Source organism: Orycteropus afer, unplaced genomic scaffold, assembly GCF_000298275.1.
Source record: "Orycteropus afer afer isolate SDZICR_OR568_19922 unplaced genomic scaffold, OryAfe1.0 scaffold00649, whole genome shotgun sequence".
NCBI classification, from domain to species: Eukaryota; Metazoa; Chordata; class Mammalia; order Tubulidentata; family Orycteropodidae; genus Orycteropus; species Orycteropus afer.
Window position 1 is genome coordinate 471286 of NW_006922236.1, and position 19946 is coordinate 491231.

Below are 19946 nucleotides of genomic sequence, written 5' to 3' on the forward strand. Positions count from 1 at the left end.
CAATCCTACTTCCGTAGTGATACTGCCTCGGAAACCCAAGGAGGGGTCGCTATGAGTCAGGGCCGACTCAACGGCAAATAACAACAACAACAATAACAGAGGTGGGGGGGAGGGGAGGGGAGGGAAAACTTGAAAAAAAAGGCCCATGTCACTTTAGTTTTGTGTATTTCACTGTACATAAATTATATTTCAATAAAATGTATTTAAAAACGAAAAGATGTCTTATAAAACAAATATCTTTTAATTGCTCAGTTTGCTCAAAGAAATGCCTTGTTCATATGTTTAGTACAGGGGGTGGGGGAATGGTTGGTTCTTTTATATTCTCACCAGTGTTTTCTGTTTCCAGGCTAAATATGTTCATTTTCTTCAGCCATTCCTCAGATGACTTGTTCCTTTTATTCTTTTCTGGACCATCCCTAACATTTTTTGGGACTTAGGGCAAGAATACAAATGGAGGTTCATATGCTACGTGTCTAAAAGTTATGAATCAAGCCAACTATTAGGAAAAAGATGTTCTGTTGCCTCCCTGAACAAGTACAACTTCATACTGACCTGGATCAGAGATCAGGGTCATATAGAGAATTCTCAGATTTCTCCAATTTCTGCTCCAGACCCTGGTAAAGTGAAAAGAGTCATTTTCTAGCTCAATATCCCCTCCTGTTTTTACTCTAGTCTCCTCTTCATGAGGGACTTTGCACATGCATATAGGTGGATACTCCAGCCTATGTATCCCCACACATCTTTCATCAAATAGCAGCTCTTTGATCCTCTCTTTGCCTTTGTTATTAGTTGCTATCACATCAATTTCAAGGTTATGACCTTGAAAACCAAGGCTGAAGCACCTCTGGATAGGCTTGAACCACCAGCCTTTTGACTAGTTGAGTGCTTAACTGTCTGTGCTACTGAAGGACTTCTGCCTTTGGTCTATTGTTGTGTGCCATTTGGTTGATTCTGATTTACAGTGACCCTATAGGATAGAGTAAAACTATCCCATAGTGTTTCCTAGGCTGAAATCTTTACAGGAGCAGATTGCCAGCTCCTGCAGAGCTGCTGATGGGTTTGAACTGCTGATGGGTTTGAACTGCTGACTTTTCAGTTAGCAGCCAAGTGCTTAACCATTATACCACCAGGGCTCCTTCCCTAGGGGTGTCAGTACTGTTTATGGAGTTTGCCTGCTCTGGGGAAGACCGACTCAAGGAAGAGGCCTCAGCAGACTCTGGAAGTAGACAGGATATTCTGGGGTCCTGGTTGAAATGGAAGGAGTCTTGGGAGCACAGTGATTAAGTGCTTGGCCACTGACCGAAAGGTCTTCAGTTCAACTCACCAGCCACTCCATGGGAGAAAGATGTGGCAGTCTGTTTTTGTAAAGATTATGGCCTTAGGAACCTTGTGGGACAGTTCTGCTCTGTCCTGTAGGGTCACTAGGAGTCAGAGTCAGCTTAATAGCAATGAGTTTGGTTCAGATGAGATGAGGTGTGGAGCCTGTACACAGCAGGTGGGCACATACTTTAGGCCTGAAAACATTTAACAAAGTTTTTGTCAGAGGAAGGCCAGAGCATGGCCCTCTGAAGCTCAGGGCCTAGGACAGGGCTTCCCTGTTGCTTAGGTCCAAGGCACTGCTGTCATGTTGAAGTCAAACTGTGGACTTGATCCACTTTGCCAGTCAGTTACTATGGAAAATGTTAACTCTACTTTCTTACAGTTCCTCAAATTAGATGTGGTATTAAAAAAGGGCTTTCTAACCACTGTGCTAGGGAATGCTCTGCATGTATTCCAGATGGGTCAGAGATACTGATTTCCTTAGCCCTCCGAGAGGATTGTCAGTGATAGGGTATGTACATAGAGCTCTTGACTGGTCACTTTGCATGGCCTGTTTACCCTACTGTGTGTGTACCAATGTTATTTTCTATTTGTATCATAAGGTGAAAATACTGGAGAACACTGCTATGGACACATGGAAGGTGAACATTGTGTTTGTGCTGTGACTGTGTAATGGGTCTCACAGTATCATGTGTTTTACATACTGCCTTTAGAGCATTAAGAGTTCTGGTTAAAGTATTCAGCTGCTAACTAAAAGGTCAGCAGTTCAAACCCACCATCTTCTCTGCTGGAGAATGATGAGGCTGGCTGCTTGTGTAAAGATTTACAGCCTTGGAAACCCTATGGGTTCTGTCCTATAGGGTAGCTATTAGTTTAAATTGACTTGATTGCAGTGGGTTTTTGGGCTTTTTAGAGCATTATCATTTGGTCAAAGTAGGTTTTGTGTCCTTTTTATTAATGAGGAAATAGATCCAGGTTAAGTGGCTCATTTAGCTACATATTCTCACTCAAATAGGGCAACTGAATCTAGAACGTCATTCTTCTGATTCCTATTTTGGTTCATTTTCTCTATTAACCCAAATTGTGTTCCTTTTAGTTGTTTTTGGCTCATTTAGGACTTGCAAGCAATTGCATTCTTTAGAGCTATTCTGTCTCAACTTCTGTAACATCATCACCCTTTATTGGTATATTTTAACCTAAATATTGGACTTCACGTTAAGCTCTACTAAGGTTATTTATTTATTTGTTTATTTTTGGTAATGAGATCCAACCAGCTGATCCATTTTTTGTGAAAATTGATCTCTGTGTTATCCATTTCGATAGGTTCCATTTGATAGGTTTTGTTCCTGGATGACATATTTCTTAGTTTCATATTCAGTTATCACAGTTACTTGTCTGAAATGGTGAACTCAAATCATTTATAAATGGTTAGGTTACATTAAGGCAGAAAAATAGGTAATACATTTTAGAAATAATTCTACCAAAAATAGTAAAATAAAAAAGTTTTAGCATTTAAATGTAAATTTACTTCCCTTAGTATTTGTTGTTGTTGTTGTTATGTGTTGTTGAGTCGGACCTGACTCACAGCGACCCCTCCTTGGGTTTCCAAGGCAGTATCACTATGGAAGTAGATGGCTCAGCCTTCCTTCTGAGGAGTGGCTGGTGGGTTTGAACCACCAGCCTTCTGGTTAGCAGTCAAGTGCCTTAGGCACTACACTACCAGAGCTCCCTCCCTTTGTATTTAGTGTACATTTTATACTGATCTTTACAAATGTTATTTCATTTTAAACCTCATAACAATCTTGGTAGTAGTATCACTGTATAAGGGAACTGGTCTTCAGACAAGTGTGATCAGTTGTTCAAGTTTACTCAGTAAGTGGCAAATTGATTCAGAATTCAAATGTAAGTCTGTTAGACCTCAGTGTAACTGTGCTTTCCTCAATACTACTTTAAAATAATGCAAAGTGATTTCTGAATGTTTAACTTGGTCTAGGAAAGGGATAAAGAACTAATTTTCTAATATTCCACATACGTAGGACATCCCCCTCATAACAAAGAATTATCTGTTCTAAAATGTCAACAGTTCTCTGAAGTTGAGAAATCCTGCTCTAACGTTTTGAGTAGTCAGATTTTATTCTGAGTGTGTGTGTGTTTTAATATTCAAGTAGGTACTATTAAGCTGACTCTATAGCGATGACAGATATTAGAATGTATGTTGTTGTTAGGTGCTGTCGAACCGGCTCCAATTCATAGCAGCCCTTTGTACAACAGAACGAAACACTGCCTGGTCCTGCACCATCTTCACAATCCTTGTTATGCTTTAGCTTGTCGTTGCAGCCATCACTTGTCTGTCAGTTTGTTGTACTGTAGTAGCTTGCATGTAGCTGTGAGTCTGGAGGCTATACCACTAGTATTTCAAATACCAGCAGGGTCACCTATGGTGAACAGGTTTCAATGGAGCTTCCAGACTAAGACAGATTGGCAAGAAGGAAGGGGCCATCCACTTCTCAAAGAATTGGCCAATGAAAACCTTAGGATGTATGAGAGGTATTGAACTCCTTGTGTTTCTTGATTTGTCTGACTCTATTCTTGGGAACAGGGTGTCAGTGACAGTGAACAGCATGATGCGTATCCATTTAAATTTTGTGTTGCATCTGGAGAATTGGAGATTTAATGTTAGCACCTTTCTGAGAAGTGAAGTTTAGGCTTTTTTTGTGTGTGTTTTAGTGATTATTTTTATTAAAACTTTTGATAGGAAAAAGCTTTTGTGAAACATATGGAAGTAAGCTGACTTTCATGGATTGACTTGCTACTTTAAGTAGTTGTATGAGTGGTGGCTGCAGCGATGAGCTCAAATATAGCAAGGGTTATGAGTTGTACCTTAAGGAGTTGTGTTTCTGGTTAAAGCACAAATTGAGAGGAATAACCATTCCTAGTATTCTAATACTTAGTACTTTATCTTTCCCCTTACTTTTGACTTCCAAGGCATGACTAAAATGTCACAGTGGCAGTTTTCCCAATTCTTTGCAATAACTTTCTAAGATTTGATTTTGTGACCTTTTGATCTAGACCGCTGCTATATACCTTCTTTAAACTTAAGTTTCACAGTGTCATCCCACCCATTCAAAACCATCATAGGTTCCCTATTTCCTACTGTACTTATTGAACTTTTGTTCTTGACTTTTGTATCCAAACCAAACCCACTGCTGACTTATAGCAGCCCTATAGGACAGAGTATAGAACTGTCCCATAGGGTTTCCAGGCCTTGTAATCTTTATGGGAGCAGACTGCCCCATCTTTTCCTGTGGAGGAGCTGCTGAGTTTGAACTGCTGACCTTTCAGTTAGTTAGCAGCCAAGCCCTTAACCACAGTACCACCAGGATTTATTCAACTTGTGTATAATCCTTAATTCAGGTTCACTTTTACTATTGGTAAATACCTATTTTCTTAATATTACTAATAATTGTTATTATTTATATTATTTAATTATTATGATATGTGTAACTATTCTAAACCCCTTACATATATTATCTGGTTTAATGATCACAGTTGCCCTATGAAGAAGTCGGTTTTTTAATTAATTTTATAGATGGATAGTTGACATTGAAGTATGACAGGCAGATGGTACTAACACATTGCAAAAAATAATTATTTAACTTCAAGCTAATCTATATTTGGTACAGTGAGATGAAGGAGGTTTTCAGGGAAGTGAGGTTATTCTGGTGAATACAGTCTGCTCCTGTGAATTAAGGCCTGACTAGATGACGGCTAACAAGAAGTCTTCTTCCATGAGGATGAGTGTCAGAGACTTAGCACCTCATTTCTGAAAGATTGCCAACCCAAGCTATAAGCAGTGATTTTCAGACTCTTTTAGCAACAGAACCATTTATTCCCCCAAACAAAATCTTGTATGTTATCTCCAGTGTTTCCACAAATAATTAATATTTTTCTAGTATATACTCATCTCAAAATATCAATGTATAATATTTACTATATTTGTTATCAGTGGTGACACAATTCATACATTTGTATACATCTGTGTTTTTCACTGTGTTAAAATTTGGGCATGTTATGGTCTTTAAAAGTTGTGTCTTGTTAGAGTTTTTAAAATACTAATATATGTGAACCATCTTCAAATTAAATGTTTGCAGTAGCTTGAAGCTCTGCCATAGAAGTTAGTATGAAAAACACTAGCTTGTTTAGGTGTCTTTTACAATCCAGGGTTCCATTTCCAAGACACTGGGTGGTATTGAGGTCCAGCTTAGTTTCGGAGAACCGTTATTTCCTATGCAAAGTTAACTAGGGTGTGAGCCATGAAAAAGAACTTCTTGACTTTGTTTAGTGTTGAAATGTGGGGTTAGTTCAATCACCTAACATTAGTCCAGACTGAGTTTTTCCTCCCTTCCTCTAATTAGGAGCTCTGGTGGCACAGTGCCTAAGGCATTATTAGACTGCTAACCAGAAGGCTGGTGGTTCAAACCCACAAGCCACACTCCTCAGGAGGAAGGTTGGGCAATCTACTTCTGTAGTGATACTGCTTTGGAAACCCAAGGAAGGGTCACTATGAGTCGGATCCGACTCCACGACAGTGTGTTTGGTTTGTTTGGTTAACAGGGATCTAGGATCTGTGTCAAAAGACAACTCATTTTTCTGTGTGTCCTAAAGTGGTTTAAATTTAAGGCAATTCATGTACTTGTGTTTTACGATACTAAGGGTGGTGAATATATTAGAATTTTTGTAGTTAGTTTTAGAGTAAGAATTTTATTCTTTGAGATTTCATCCTAGTTTTTCAGCAGCATTTGTTAGCTTTGTAATGGAAGATAGTAATTTTTGGTTTTAGCATTCTTAAAGTGAAATCTTGAGGAAATAAATCACTCTTTTGTTTAAAAATTCTTTTCTCTAGTGGAGTGTCTCATGATTTTATTTATAATGAAACACACTGTTATTTAGAGTCCTGACCATTACCCTAATTGTTATGCAATGGTATTTAGTAGTTTTGCAGAGTTTAAGTTGTTTGAAAACTGATGTATCTGGTGGCATTTTAAACTTAGCCTACAACAGGAAATACTTACATCGATTCAAGATATATATTACAAGTGTTGGAAAAATATATATTTTGTTAAATTCTGTTTTTGTGAACATTTTTTGCTGTCTTTTTTTGTCAGTGTATAGAAGTAGTATATAATAATTGACTTTGTTATTGACTGTGTGAAAGCCGGACAGTGAATAAGAAAGACTGAAGAAGAGTTGACGCCTTTGAATTGTGGTGTTGGCAAAGAATACTGAAAAATACCATGCACTGCCAGAAGAATGAACAATCTGTCCTGGAACAAGTATAGAATGCTCCCTAGAAGCAAGGATGGCCAGACTTCATCTCACCTACTTTGGTTGTATTGTCAGAAGGGACCATTCCCTGGAAAAAGATATCATTCTTGGTAAAGAGGAATGTCAGCGAAAAAGGGAAGGCCGTCAACAAGATGGATTGACACAGTGGCTGCAGTGATGGGCTCAAGCGTAGCACGGAGTGTGAGGATGGCTCATGACTGGGCAGTGTTTTGTTCCGTTATACGTAGGGTTGCTGTGAGTCAGAGGCGACCTGATGGCATCTAACAATGACGACACAGAGAGGAAAAACAGGTTCCCATATACTGTGTATGTTGCACTGTTCTCTTGTGGGGATACATTCTGACCTGATATACTAAAAACTTCAAAAATGAATAAAACGGTATTTTGAAATAGTTTTAAAATAGTACCTTTAGCAATATTTATATATTTTATTTGTAATTTGGGTTAAACTAAAATTTCAGCATTAATTCAGCAGATATTTGTTGTTGGTTGCTGTTGAGTTGGCTCTAACTCATGATGACCTTATGTATAACAGAATAAAATGTTGCCTGGTCCTATACCATCTCCATGATAGTTAGGTATGTTTGAGGCCATCGTTTTGGGTATTGGGTCAATCCCTTTCATTGAAAGTTTCCGACATTTTTTCTGATCCTCTATTTTAACCAAACATGATGTTATTTTCTATGGATTGGCTATTCCTTGATGACATGTCCAAAGTAAGCAAGTCGAAGTCTTGCCATCCTCACTTTTAAGTAACATTCTGGAATTTGTATTTTTCTAAGGCTGATTTGTTTATTTTTCTGGCAGTCCATTCAATATTCTTTGACAATACCACCACATTTTGAGTGCTTCAGTTCTTCTGTTGTCTTTTTCCATTATCTAACTGTTGCATGCATATGAGATGATTGAAAAGGTTTACAAATTACCTATTGGAAGTGGTTTTGTAGGGGATATAGAGTCTGGGTCTTTTTTATGCTATATACATTGTTAGGAATGAAAAAGATAAGAGAGAACAGTTTAAAGATAAGATACGAAGTTTATTAGAAGTTGAAAAAAAATTAAAAGCTTGAGCAATGTATTTTACTTCTGTTTTAGTTTATGTCTGGCATGCCTAATTTATGCTGTCATAATTAAATATTGTTAAGCTATAATCATTTTTGGCATAGTGCCAAAGGCATTTGACTGCTAACCAGAAGGCTGGTGGTTCAAACCTACCAGCCACTCCTTGGAAGGAAAATTGGGCAATCTACTTCTGTAGAGATACCGCCTCAGAAACCCAAGGAGATGTTGCTGTGAGTTGAATCGACTTGACAGCAGTGAATATGAACATTTTGAAGCCCTGGTGACACAATAGTTAAGTGCTCAGCTGCTAACCAAAAGGTCTGTTGTTCAGATCCAAACATTGGCTCTCTGGGAGGAAGGATTTAGCAGTCTGCCCCCATAAAGATGACAGCCTGTGAAACCTAGTTCTGCTCTGTCATATAGAGGTGCTATGAGTCAGAATTGACTCGACAGCACATAACAACTTGAACATTTTGGCAGATTTCCACATTATCCTTTAATTTGTGTGTGAAGGATAGACATTGTTTCCTGTGTGATGATATGGCTGTAACTAAACATAAGCATGCGTAATTTTAGTTATAAAAGTAATCAGAATTTGAATACTTTATCTTCTAACAGCAATGGCAACGACAGAATTTCTGTATATCACTACTCAAGCATATTAATTGAGTGCTAAATAAGATTCTAATATATTTACGGTTACTTTTTTCATGTACTATTAATATTCTAATGATTATTTGGTGAGATGTTTAAATTCTAAATTCATTTGATTAATAGAACAAATTGCTTTATCAACTCTTTACTCCTGGAAGGAAGTAGTTTCATACTTTTGCTTAAGAGTATTTTCTGAAAATGGTCTGGTGAATTCCTCTGTGCCAGGTTGCTTAACATATGGGAGAAAGGTGGAAGCAGAAGAAAATGCTTGTTTATTAAGTGGTTTTGTTTCTGTTAACATTGATGTCTAACCAAAATGGGAGGACAGGCTTTGGAGTACAGATAAACTAACTGAATTCATATAACTGAAACTGTGGCACAATGCCTAAAGTATTTGACTGCTAACCAGATGGTTGGTGGTTTAAACTCACCAGATGCTCCATGGAAGGAAGATGGGCCAATCTACTTCCATAAAGATTTACCACCTTGGGAACCTAATGGGGGTTGCTGTGAGTTGGAATTGACTCAGTGGCAGTGAGTTTGGGTTATTATTATTATTATTATTATTATTCCATTATGGGCTGAGCTTTTGAAAGGGATGGTCCAAGATAATGAGTAGAAAGGGTAGGTCTGAGAGAAGGAGAAACACTTCAAGTTTTAGAAAATTCTACAGATTAGTCTTAACTAGGTTAGTGATACGTAAAATAATATGATATTCATAGTGTTTTGGGGTTGGATTTTAGTAGAAGTTGAAAAAAAGAAATTCTTGGCCAAATGAAAGGCATTAGTGAATGATTTAGAATTATTTCTGAATTACTGAATGTATGCAACAAAATCTGGAATAACTTCCTTTTTTATTTTAGATCCTTTTTGTTCTATTTAACCCTGCCCAGAGCCAAATTAGACTCAATTTCAACACTCTTTCTTCCTTTCTATGATTTTTATTGTATGATCTGTGTTTCTTTTTTGCTGCTTTCAGCTGAATTTCTTTGTACTCTTAAGTTTATTAAAAATCTTTTAAAATGAGATTGGACACATGTTTTTCTTGAAAAATATGGCATTTAGCCCACTTTTGGTGGCTCAGTAAATTTTAAGTAGTATTTTCAGCCTTCGGAGGGGCCCTGGTGGTGCAGTGGTTAAGGGTTTGTTTGGCTGCTAACTTAAAGTCAGCGCTTTGATCGCACCAGCTGCTCCATGGGAGAAAGATTTGGCAGTCTGCTTCTATAAAGATTTACAGTCTTGGAAGTCCCATGGGGCAGTTCTACTCTGTCCTGTAGATTTGTTATAAGTTGGAATCACTCTATGGCAGTGGGTTTTTGGGTTCATGTTTCAGCCTTTCAGAAACATTTGCTTTAGTTGAAATAGTTCTGCAAAGCTTTTCATGTGAAGAAAATGGTCTCTTACCTTTACTGGCCAAGTCTTTTCAGTATCATTATTCAATTAATTTGTATTCATCTAGTAATTTTCAGCCCTGCTGCTAAAAAGCTTTATTTCAGAGATGCTTATGTAACCGTTTTTTTTGGGTTAGTTATTTTTTGATTATTCAGCTGTCATAACAATATTTTGTTGTACTGGAAACAGATTTTGGAGGTTGCTGCTAGCACATGAGAGTAGTAGGAGTTTATTTTTAAAATGGTCTTTAAATGGGCTTAAACAGTTAAATGTTTGACTTATTTTTATGCTTAAACAGTTATATAGTATAGGTAACACAGGTTGTATTCTGTATTATTATACTGAGATGCTCGTCAGTTGTGGAATGAAGATCTGACTCTTTAGGCTCCTTTATGGAAGAAATTTCATTACTGTGCTATTTCTTACTTAGATATTATTCATTATCTTTAGGAAAGGGCTTTTAGATTTATAACTCTGTATAAAACCTATAATAAATTTCTTTGGTTTTTTCTTACATAAATAAGATTTAAAAATGTTGTTGTTAGATGCCTTTGAATTTATTGTGACTCATGGTGACCCCATATGTTACAGAGTAGAAGTGCTCCATAGGGTTGTCTTGTCTGTAATCAAATAGAGAAAGGCAAAAAAGATGAGAAAAACTCAGAAAAACTAAGCCAACGAAAGCTTTTCAAAACAATGTTATAAGACATATGATCATTATGATAAGTCATAACACCATTTGCTTACTGTGTGATATTGTTTGTGTTCGAATAGAATTAATATTCACTTATGTTCAGGTAAACAAATTATTTTATTTCACAAAAGAGATATAATAATGTATGGTTGGAGTGAAAATGAAATACTATGGGCCTTCAGTTGAGTAATACTCATGCAGGCCTCAGATGTAAAAGTTCAATCAGTGCAGTTGTTGCAGCCCATTTTATTGAAGGAATGGGGACAAAAGTTTGTTTGTAACTACCATGGGATTGAGTACAAAGACGCCAGTGACCTTTGAACTTCTGAGGCTGTGCTTTTGAACAAGGAATTGTTTGCAATGAGGAAAGCTGCCAGTAGACTTGGGATCTGCTTTTCCCTTGCTTTTAGCAGAATTGTTGAATGACCCTCCCCCAGAAAAGCCAAACCAAACAACAACAAAAAACTTAATTGGAAGAAATTCTTACTGGTCTCTGAAGAATCTTGTTCCTGCACAGCAAAACCTAATTAGATATTCATATCCCAAAGGAGTACTCATTAAAAATATTGTCCTGCTTACAAAAATGGCAACATTAATTACTGGTCTTTTATACATTGACAAGGCTGGTAGATGCTGGTGGTTCCTTCCTCTGCAGTTCTTGTTACATTCTTTTTAAAAACTATCCTCCAGCTCTGTTGTTTGAAAAGTCTTCTGTATCTGGGTCACACAAATTCCTTGGCTTTCTTTTACTTGGTGTAGATGTTGGGCATTATTCAGAGAGTGAAACCTATACATATTTGTCAAATGAAGGAGTAAATTAATAAATCCACGAGAAAAATGTGTGTGTGTGTGTGTGTGTGTGTGTGTGAGGAAGTAGGGATATGACATTTGCAGCGCTTTTTTACTCTCTCCTCCAAGATGGATTAATAAAAATCTGGTAACATCTCTCAAAGTCAGAACACTGTAAGTACAGTGTCTCTTTTGCAGATAGGGAGTAGCTCAGCCTTTGAGTATACTTTCCTTGGTTACATAAACTAGTGTTCAAACTAGGCACAGATTACAAAGCCTTAGATTTAAAATCTTGTCCTTGGAAACATCTGAAGAATCAGTACTACCGTTCCCATGTTTGTGTTTGAAATTAATATACTGATTCACTATTAAATTGTGCATTTCCTTTGAAATAGTTTACCCTGCCTAGTAATAATGCATTTGTGCATTTCTTTTCATATAGTTTTTTTTATTCATATCCTTTTTGTTTTTTTGGTATCCTTTTTGTGATCAGTGGTCAGCACCATGGTGCTCTAGTGATGCAGTGGTGAAGCACTCAGCTGCTAACCGAAAGATTGGGGTTTGAAACCCATAGCTGCTTTTTGGGAGAAAGACGTGGCAGTCTGCTTCCATAAAGATTATAGCCTTGGAAACCCTATCGCATAGTTCTGCTCTGTCCTATAGGATTGCTTATGAGTTGAAATCATCTCTTTGGCACTGAGTTTGGTTTGGAATTTTGGTCAGCAGCATAATTTAGTTTATAGGTTATTATGTTATTGTTAGGTGCAGTTGACTTGTTTCTGACTCATAGCAACCCCATGTACAGCAGAATGAAACATTGCCCAGTCATGTGGCATCTTCACAATCCTTGCTATATAAGCCCATAGTTGCAGCCACTGAGTCAATCCATCTTGTTGAGGATCTTTCCCTTTTTCACTGATCCTCTGCTTTACCAAGCATGATATCCTTCTTGAGGGAGTTATCCCTTCTGACCACATGAACAGAATAGGTGAGATGAAGTCTGACCATTCTCACTTCCAAGGAGCATTCCAGTTGCACTTCTTCCAGGACAGATTTGTTTGTTCTTCTGGCAGTCAATGATATTTTCAGTATTTGCAAACACCACAATTCAGAGGCATCAACTCTTCATTGATCTTCCTTATTCATTGTCCAGCTTTCACATGTATATAAAGTGATTGAAAATACCATGGCTTGAGTTAGGTGCACCATAGTCTTAAAAGTGAGGTCTTTGCTTCTTAACATTTTGAAGACGTCTTTTACAACACATCTGCCTAGTGTGGCACAACAGCTGATTTCTTGACTGCTGCTTCCATGGGTGTTGATTGTGAATGCAAGTAAAATGAAATCCCTGACAGCTTCAATTTTTTCTCCATTTATTGTGATGTTGCTTACTAGTCCATTTGTGAGGACTTTTGTTTTCTTTATGTTGAGGTGTAATCCATCCTGAAGACTGTAGTCTTTAATCTTCATCAGTAATTGCTTCAGATCATCTTCACGTTCTGCATATTGCAGGTTGTTAATAGTTCTTCCTCCAATCCTGATGCTGTGTTCTTCTTCATATAGTACAGCTTCTTGGATTATTTGTTCAGCACACAGATTAAATAAGTATGGTAAAAGGATACAACCCTGACCCATACCCTTCCTGATTTTAAACCATCCAGTATCCCTTTGTTCTGTTTGAATGATAGCCTCTTGGTCTATGTACAGGCTCGTCATGAACATAATTAAGTGTTCTGGAATTCCTGTTCTTCACAGTGTTATCCGTAATTAATTATGATCCACACAGTTGAATGCATTTGGATGCCAATGAAATAGGTAAACATCTTCCTTGTATCCTTTGCTTCTAGCCAAGATCCGTCTGACGTGAGCAGTGATATTCATCGTTCCCGACTACTTCTGCATCCAGCTTGAATTTCTGGAAGTTCCCTGTCAATGTATTACTGTAACCATTTTTGAATTATCTTCAGCAAAATTTTACTTGCATATAATATTAATGATACTGTTCGATAATTTCCACATTCTGTTGGATCATCTTTCTTTGGGATGAGCATCGGTATGGATCTCTTCCAGTCAGTTGACCAAGTAGCTGTCTTCTAAATTTCTTGGCATAAATGAGTAGTAAGCACCTTTAGTGCTGCATCCATTTGTTGAAACCTTTCAGTGGGAATTTCTCAATTCCTGGAACCTTGTTTTTTTTTTCTAATTTCTTCAGTGCATCTTGGACTTCTTTCAATACCATTGTTCCGTGATGGTATACAGCCTCCTGAAATAGCTGAACATTGACCAGTTCTTTTTGATACAGTGACTCTGTGTATTCCTTCTATCTTTTGGTGCTTCTTGCATCATTCAATACTTAGCCCATAGAATCTTGCAGTATTGAAATGCAAGGCTTAATTTTTTTTCTTCAGTTCTTTCAACTTAAGAAATGCCTACTGTGTTCTTCCCTTTTGGTTTTCTAACTCCAAGTCTTTGCACATTTCATTATAATACTTGTCTTGTTGAGCTGCCTATTGAAATCTTCAATTCTGTTATCTCCTCATTTCTTCTATTCACTTTAGCTACTCTGTTCAAGAGCAAGTTTCAGCGTTTCTTCTAACATCCATTTTGGTCTTTTCTTCCTTTGCTGTCTTTTTAATGACTGTTAATCTTTCTTCATTTATGATGTTCCTAATATCATTCCACAATTTGTCCGTTTTTTGGTCATTGGTGTTGAGTGCCATCAAATATATGTTTCAGATGATGTCTTCTAAATTCACGTGGGGTATAATCAAAGTCATATTTTGGCTCTTGTGGATTTGTTTTAATTTTCTGCAGCTTCAACTTGAACTTACACATGAGCAATTGATGGTCTGTCCGTAGTCAGCTTCTGACCTTGTTTTGGCTGATGGTACGGAGCTTCTCTATTGCTACATTCAACAGATGTAGTTGATCTGATTCCTATGTATTTCTTGTGGGATCCATGTGTATAGCTGCTCCTTTTTTTGTTGAAAAAAGGTATTAGAAATGAGTAAGTCATTAGTCTTGCAGAATTCTATCATGTGCGATCTCTGGCATCATTTCTATCACAAAGGCTATATTATCCAACTACTAATGCATCTTCTTTGTTTCCAACTTTTGCATTCCAATCACCAGTAATAATCAGCTCATCTTGATTGCATGTTTGGTCAATTTCAGTTTGCAGAATTTGGTAAAAATAGTCAGTTTCTTCATCTTTGGCTTTAGTGGTTGGTGTGTAAATTTAAATAGTAGTAGTATTAACTGGTCTTTCTTGCAAGCGTATGCATATTATCCTATCACTGACAGTATTGTACTTCAGGGTAGATCTTGAAACATTCTTTGTGATGAATGGGATGTCATTCCTCTTCAATTTGTCATTCTCAGTGTAGTAGACCATATGATTGCCTGATTCAAAATGCCCAATACCAGTCCATTTCAGCTCACTAATGCTTAGGATAGGAGCTCTGGTAGCATAGAGCCTAAGGCACTTGACTGCTAACCAGAAGGCTGGCGGTTCAAACCCACCAGCCACTCCTTGGAAGGAAGGTTGGGCAATCCCACTTATGTAGTGATACTGCCTCGGAAACCCAAGGAGGGGTCGTTGTGAGTCAGGGCCGACTTGACAGCACATAACAACAACAACCACAATGCTTAGGATATCAGTCTTTATGTGTTACATTTCATTTTTGACAGCTTCTAGTTTTTTTTAGATTTATACTTCGTACATTCCACATTCTGATTATTAATGAATGTTTGCAGCTGCTGCTTCCCATTTTGAGTTGTGCCCCATCAGCAAATGGAGGTCCCGAAAACTTTACTCCATCTACATCATTAAGATTGACTCTGCTTTGAGGAGGCAGCTCTTCCCTAGTGATATTTTGAGTGTCTTCCAACCTGAGGGACTTGTCTTTTGACACTGTATCAAACAATGTATCAGAGCTGGTCATAAAGTTACATATATCAGACAGTGTTTCCCTGTTATTTATAAGGTTTTCACTGGCCAACTTTTTGAGAAGTTGATAGCCCCTTCCTTCTTCCAAGTCTGTCTTAGTCTGGAAGCTCCACTGAAATCTGGCCACCATGGGTCCTGCAGGTGTTTGAAGTACTGGTGGCATAGCCTCTAGCCTCACAGCAATAGGCAAGCCACCGTGGTATGACAAACTGACAGACAAGTGGTGGTAGGTTATGATATGTTATATAAATCTGTGATTATATTTCTAACTGGAGCCATTGGTATTGAATCTATGACTTCATTGGTAACATTGCCATGATGAAGTATAAGGAATAAGGTGGGAAAGGTAAGTATGGTAGTTATGGTAAGAAAAATATTAAAATTTTAATAACTTTCTAAGTGTGTTTATAATCAAACTCACTGCCATTGAGTCGATTTTGACTCATAGCAACCCCCTTTGGGTTATTGAGGCAGTAAATCTTTACTGTCGATTGCCCAGTTTTCCTTTTGTGGAGTGGCTGGTACGTTTGAATCACCAGCCTTCTTGTTAGGAGTCATGTGCCTTAGGCACTGCGCCACTGGAGCTCTCTCTTTCTTTCTATGTGTTAAATTAACTTTCCAGAAATTTAACATAAGTCCTAATTTGTTCATACTTGGAGAATTTTGTTCATCACACTCAGGTGAAAAATTAATTAAAATCATTAGCCTTGAGTCTTGATTTATCAGTAACTCTTATGAAATACAGTAATTTACTATTATTAGTAGAAGTTCCTCAAACTTTCTTAGGTCTCTATGTTAAATGTTCATATGAGTAGGGCTTCCAAGTGTTTGCTATGTGAGAGATAAGTTCCTTCGTGGAGGCAGAGATGTAGAGTGGAAAGGCCTCTATCTGTCAAGGGGAATGTTTGGCTGTCAGGGTAGATGGTTGAAAGACTTGTGGGAGCTGGTAGCTGCCGAGGGATAAGAAGGAGATGCTTAGAAGGTACAAATTGTTGCAGATAGCAGTCTTAGACACCCCAAACTGAATGAAACAAACAAACAAACAAAAATGTGGAATTAGAAGTAGGCATTAGATGATCTTTAGCTGATGGAGAAGGAAACAGTCCTTAAACATTCCATAGATTAAACAAAATACAACTCATACACCTTGAGTTAATTGATATATCTTTTATTTAGTTTCAGTTTTGGTTTATTTTAATTAAACATCTTGTGAGATGTGTTGAACTTGATTTAGACTTTAATGTAATTATTGTTTAAGAGAGAACAAGCAAACCATAGACAGAATAGAGAATATATTTGACAAAATGCTATAAAGTTGCCATGTAACGTTTAGTCAACTGAATATTTTCTTTAAAAAATACCTTCCTTGAAATATGTTATTATTTTTGACAAAAATAAGGCTTTTTAGAATAGTCCATTCTGTTTTACTAGAATAGTTGGTTTATGCAGGGAGAAATTAAAGGGGAGGACTGAAGAATATGGGAAATATTAAATAAGTGTTCACCATAATGAGAGGTAAAGTTCTTATTCTGATAACTGTATTTCAGCAGAGAATATGCTTTTATGAAATGGTAAATGGTATAGCTGACTTAATTTGAATGAATGGAGAATATTGCTTTGGATCAGAAAATGCTAGACTGAGAATTCATTGTTTTGAAAAAATTTGTCATAAGATAAATACTCTCTGTAGGGTCACTGTGAATGGGAATCAGCTTGATGGCAGTGGGTTTGGTTTGGTTTGGATTTAAGAAGTTCTGTTGTTTTATAAAGGAGCTCTGGTGGTGTAGTGCCTAAGGCATTGGAGCTCCGGTGGCACTGTGGTTAAAGCACTGGGCTCCTAACCAAAAGGTTGTCGACAGTTCCAGCCCACCAGCTGCTCCATGGAAGTATATCTGAGAACTGATTATTTTAGAAAACTTTGTTCAACTTTTTTGTAATTTTCTTTTTCAAGATGAAAACTGATTTTTGCAAGGAAATCAGTTTGACATTGATCTGAAGCTGCTACAGATGAATTGTGGCTGTGCTTGGTCTTTTAATGTTGTAGTGCCTGAACTTACATTTTCCTTCTATGATAAGTAACATGAAAAATGCTTTGGAAAAATAGAGTTGCCAGAAATATACCACAGAAAATTGCTTCTATTGCCATGAGCCACAAATTGCTAGATTTAAATATGTATTTGATATTAGTAAGCACAGTTTATGGCCATCATATCTGTGCCAGAGATTCCTAGTTGCTGTTCTAATATCCATATTATCCATCTTTCTTTCTAAGGGAACTTAAATTTTGTTGGAAGGAGAAATGTGCCTAGCTAAATAATTATATGTTTCCTAATCATAATGAACATATTCTTTTGCTCAATGTTATCTGTGGGATTTATCGTTGTTGTGTTGTTGTTATGTGCTGTCGAATCGGACCTGACTCATAGCTACCCTCCTTGGGTTTCTGAGGCAGTATCGCTACGGAAGTAGATTGCCCAACCTTCCTTGAGATTTATTATATTGTTATATTTAATTTTTGGTCATTCATTCTCCTTGCCATATAGCATTCCAGTGAATGCATTCTTTTGGATCTATATCTTACAGTGGAATTGCTGCATCATAGGATATGCATATGATCATCTTTAATAGATACTGACAGTCTTCTAAAGTGGTGTACCAATCTGTGCATCTATCAGCAGTACATTAAAGTTTTAGCTCCTGTCTTTTAAATGTCAGTTGGCATTGTCATTATTACTTATTTTTGGTAAAGTACATAAATAACATTTGCCATTTCAACACTTTTTACATGTATAGTTCAGTCACATTTATTACTTCATTTCTCTTTGTGGCTGAGTAATATTCCATTGTATATTTGTACCATATTTTGTCTATTCATTCATCTTTTGTTTCTACCTTTTGGCTATTGTGAATAATGTTGCATGGACATTGGTGTGCAAGTACCTGCCTGTGTCCCCACTTTCATTTCTTTTGGGCTTATATCTAGGAATGGAATTGCAGGGTCATATGGTGATTCTGTGTTGAACTTTTGAGGAACTGTCTGTTTTCCACAATGGCTGCATCATTTTACCAGCAATGGATGAAGGTTCCAGTTTATCCATATCCTTACCAATACTTGTTTTCTGTTTTTCTGATCATGGTCATCTTAGTAAGGGTTAAAAAGTATTTATTTCATTGTAGTCTTGATTTGAATTTTTCTAATGACTAATAAAGTAGCCTAATTAATCTAATGACTAATAATAAGGTGTTGCAGTGGTTGAGCACTTGGCCACTAACCAGAGGTCGGCAGTTTGAGCCCAGCAGCTGCACCGTGGGAAAAAGGTGTGGCAGTTTGCTTCCATAAAGATTAGAGCCTTGGAAACTATATGGGGCAGTTCTGCTATGTCCTGTAGGGTCTGTATGAGTTAGAAGTGACATCACAGCACTGGGGTTAATGGTCTATGACTTTGAACATCTTTTCATGTGTTAGTTGGCCTTTTGTATATCTTTGGTGAAATGTTTATTCAAGTCTTTGCCAATTTTTTTGGATTGGATTTGTCTTTTTGTTGCTAAGTTGTGGAAGTGTTTTTTTTTTTTTTTTTTTTTTAAGTATAATCTAGATAAGAAACTCTTGTCTGTTATATAAGGAGCCCTGGGGGCACAGTGGTTAAGTACAATAATTTCCATTTTTTTCCCTTAATCTGTAGGTCGTCTTTTGGTGTTTTTGATAAAGTTCTTTAATGAACAAAAGTTTTTAATTTTGATGAAGTTCTGTTTGTTTTTCCTTTTTGTTGCTTGTCTTTATGGTGTCATTGAAAAATCCATTCATGAAAACTAGATCCTTGATGTTTAAGAGTTTCATTATATTAGTTATTATATTTAAGTCTTCGATCTGCTTTGAGTTAATTTTCATACATGATGTGAGGTATGGGTCCAACTTCATTCTTGTGCATATTGAAATCTAGTTGTCACAATATCACTTATTAAAGAGATTATTCTTTCACTGAAGAAACCTTGGTGGTGCAATGGATAAGCACTTGTCTGGTAACCAAAAGATCAGTGTTTCAAACCCACCACCCACTCTGTGGTGGAAGGAAGACGTGGCAATCTGGTTCTGCCAAAATTTACAGACTTGGAAGCCCAATGTGGCAGTTCTACTCTGTCCTATACGGTCACATGGTGATTCTGTGGAATCTATGAGTTGGAATCAACATGATGGCAGTGGGTTTGATTGTGGGTTTTATTCTTTCCCCACTGAATGGACTTGTCACCATTGTCGAAATCAGTTGACCATAGGTGTATAGGTCTTTTTGTACTCTCAATTTTATTCCATTTGTCTATATATTTATTATTATAGCAATGCCAGACTGTTTTCATTACCGTAACTTGATAGTACTATTTTGAATTTGGGACATGTGAGTCCTCATTTGTTTTTCTTCTTCAAGACTGCTTTGGCTGTTCAGGGCTGCTTACAATTCTTTATAAATTTGTAGATTGGCTCTTTTCCATTTCTACGAAGAAGGCTGTTGAAATTTTGATGGGGATGATGATGAAGCTATAAGTCATTTTGAGGGATAATGACACCTTAACAATATGAAGACTTTTCAGTCTATGAACATGGAATATTCTGTCATTGTTTCTTATTTTTTTTTTTAATTTTATTTATTGTGATTTGGTGAAGATTTTACAGAGCAAATTCACTTTCGATACAGCAGTTCACATATACTTTGTCACATTAAATTGACCACAGTTTACCACAATGCA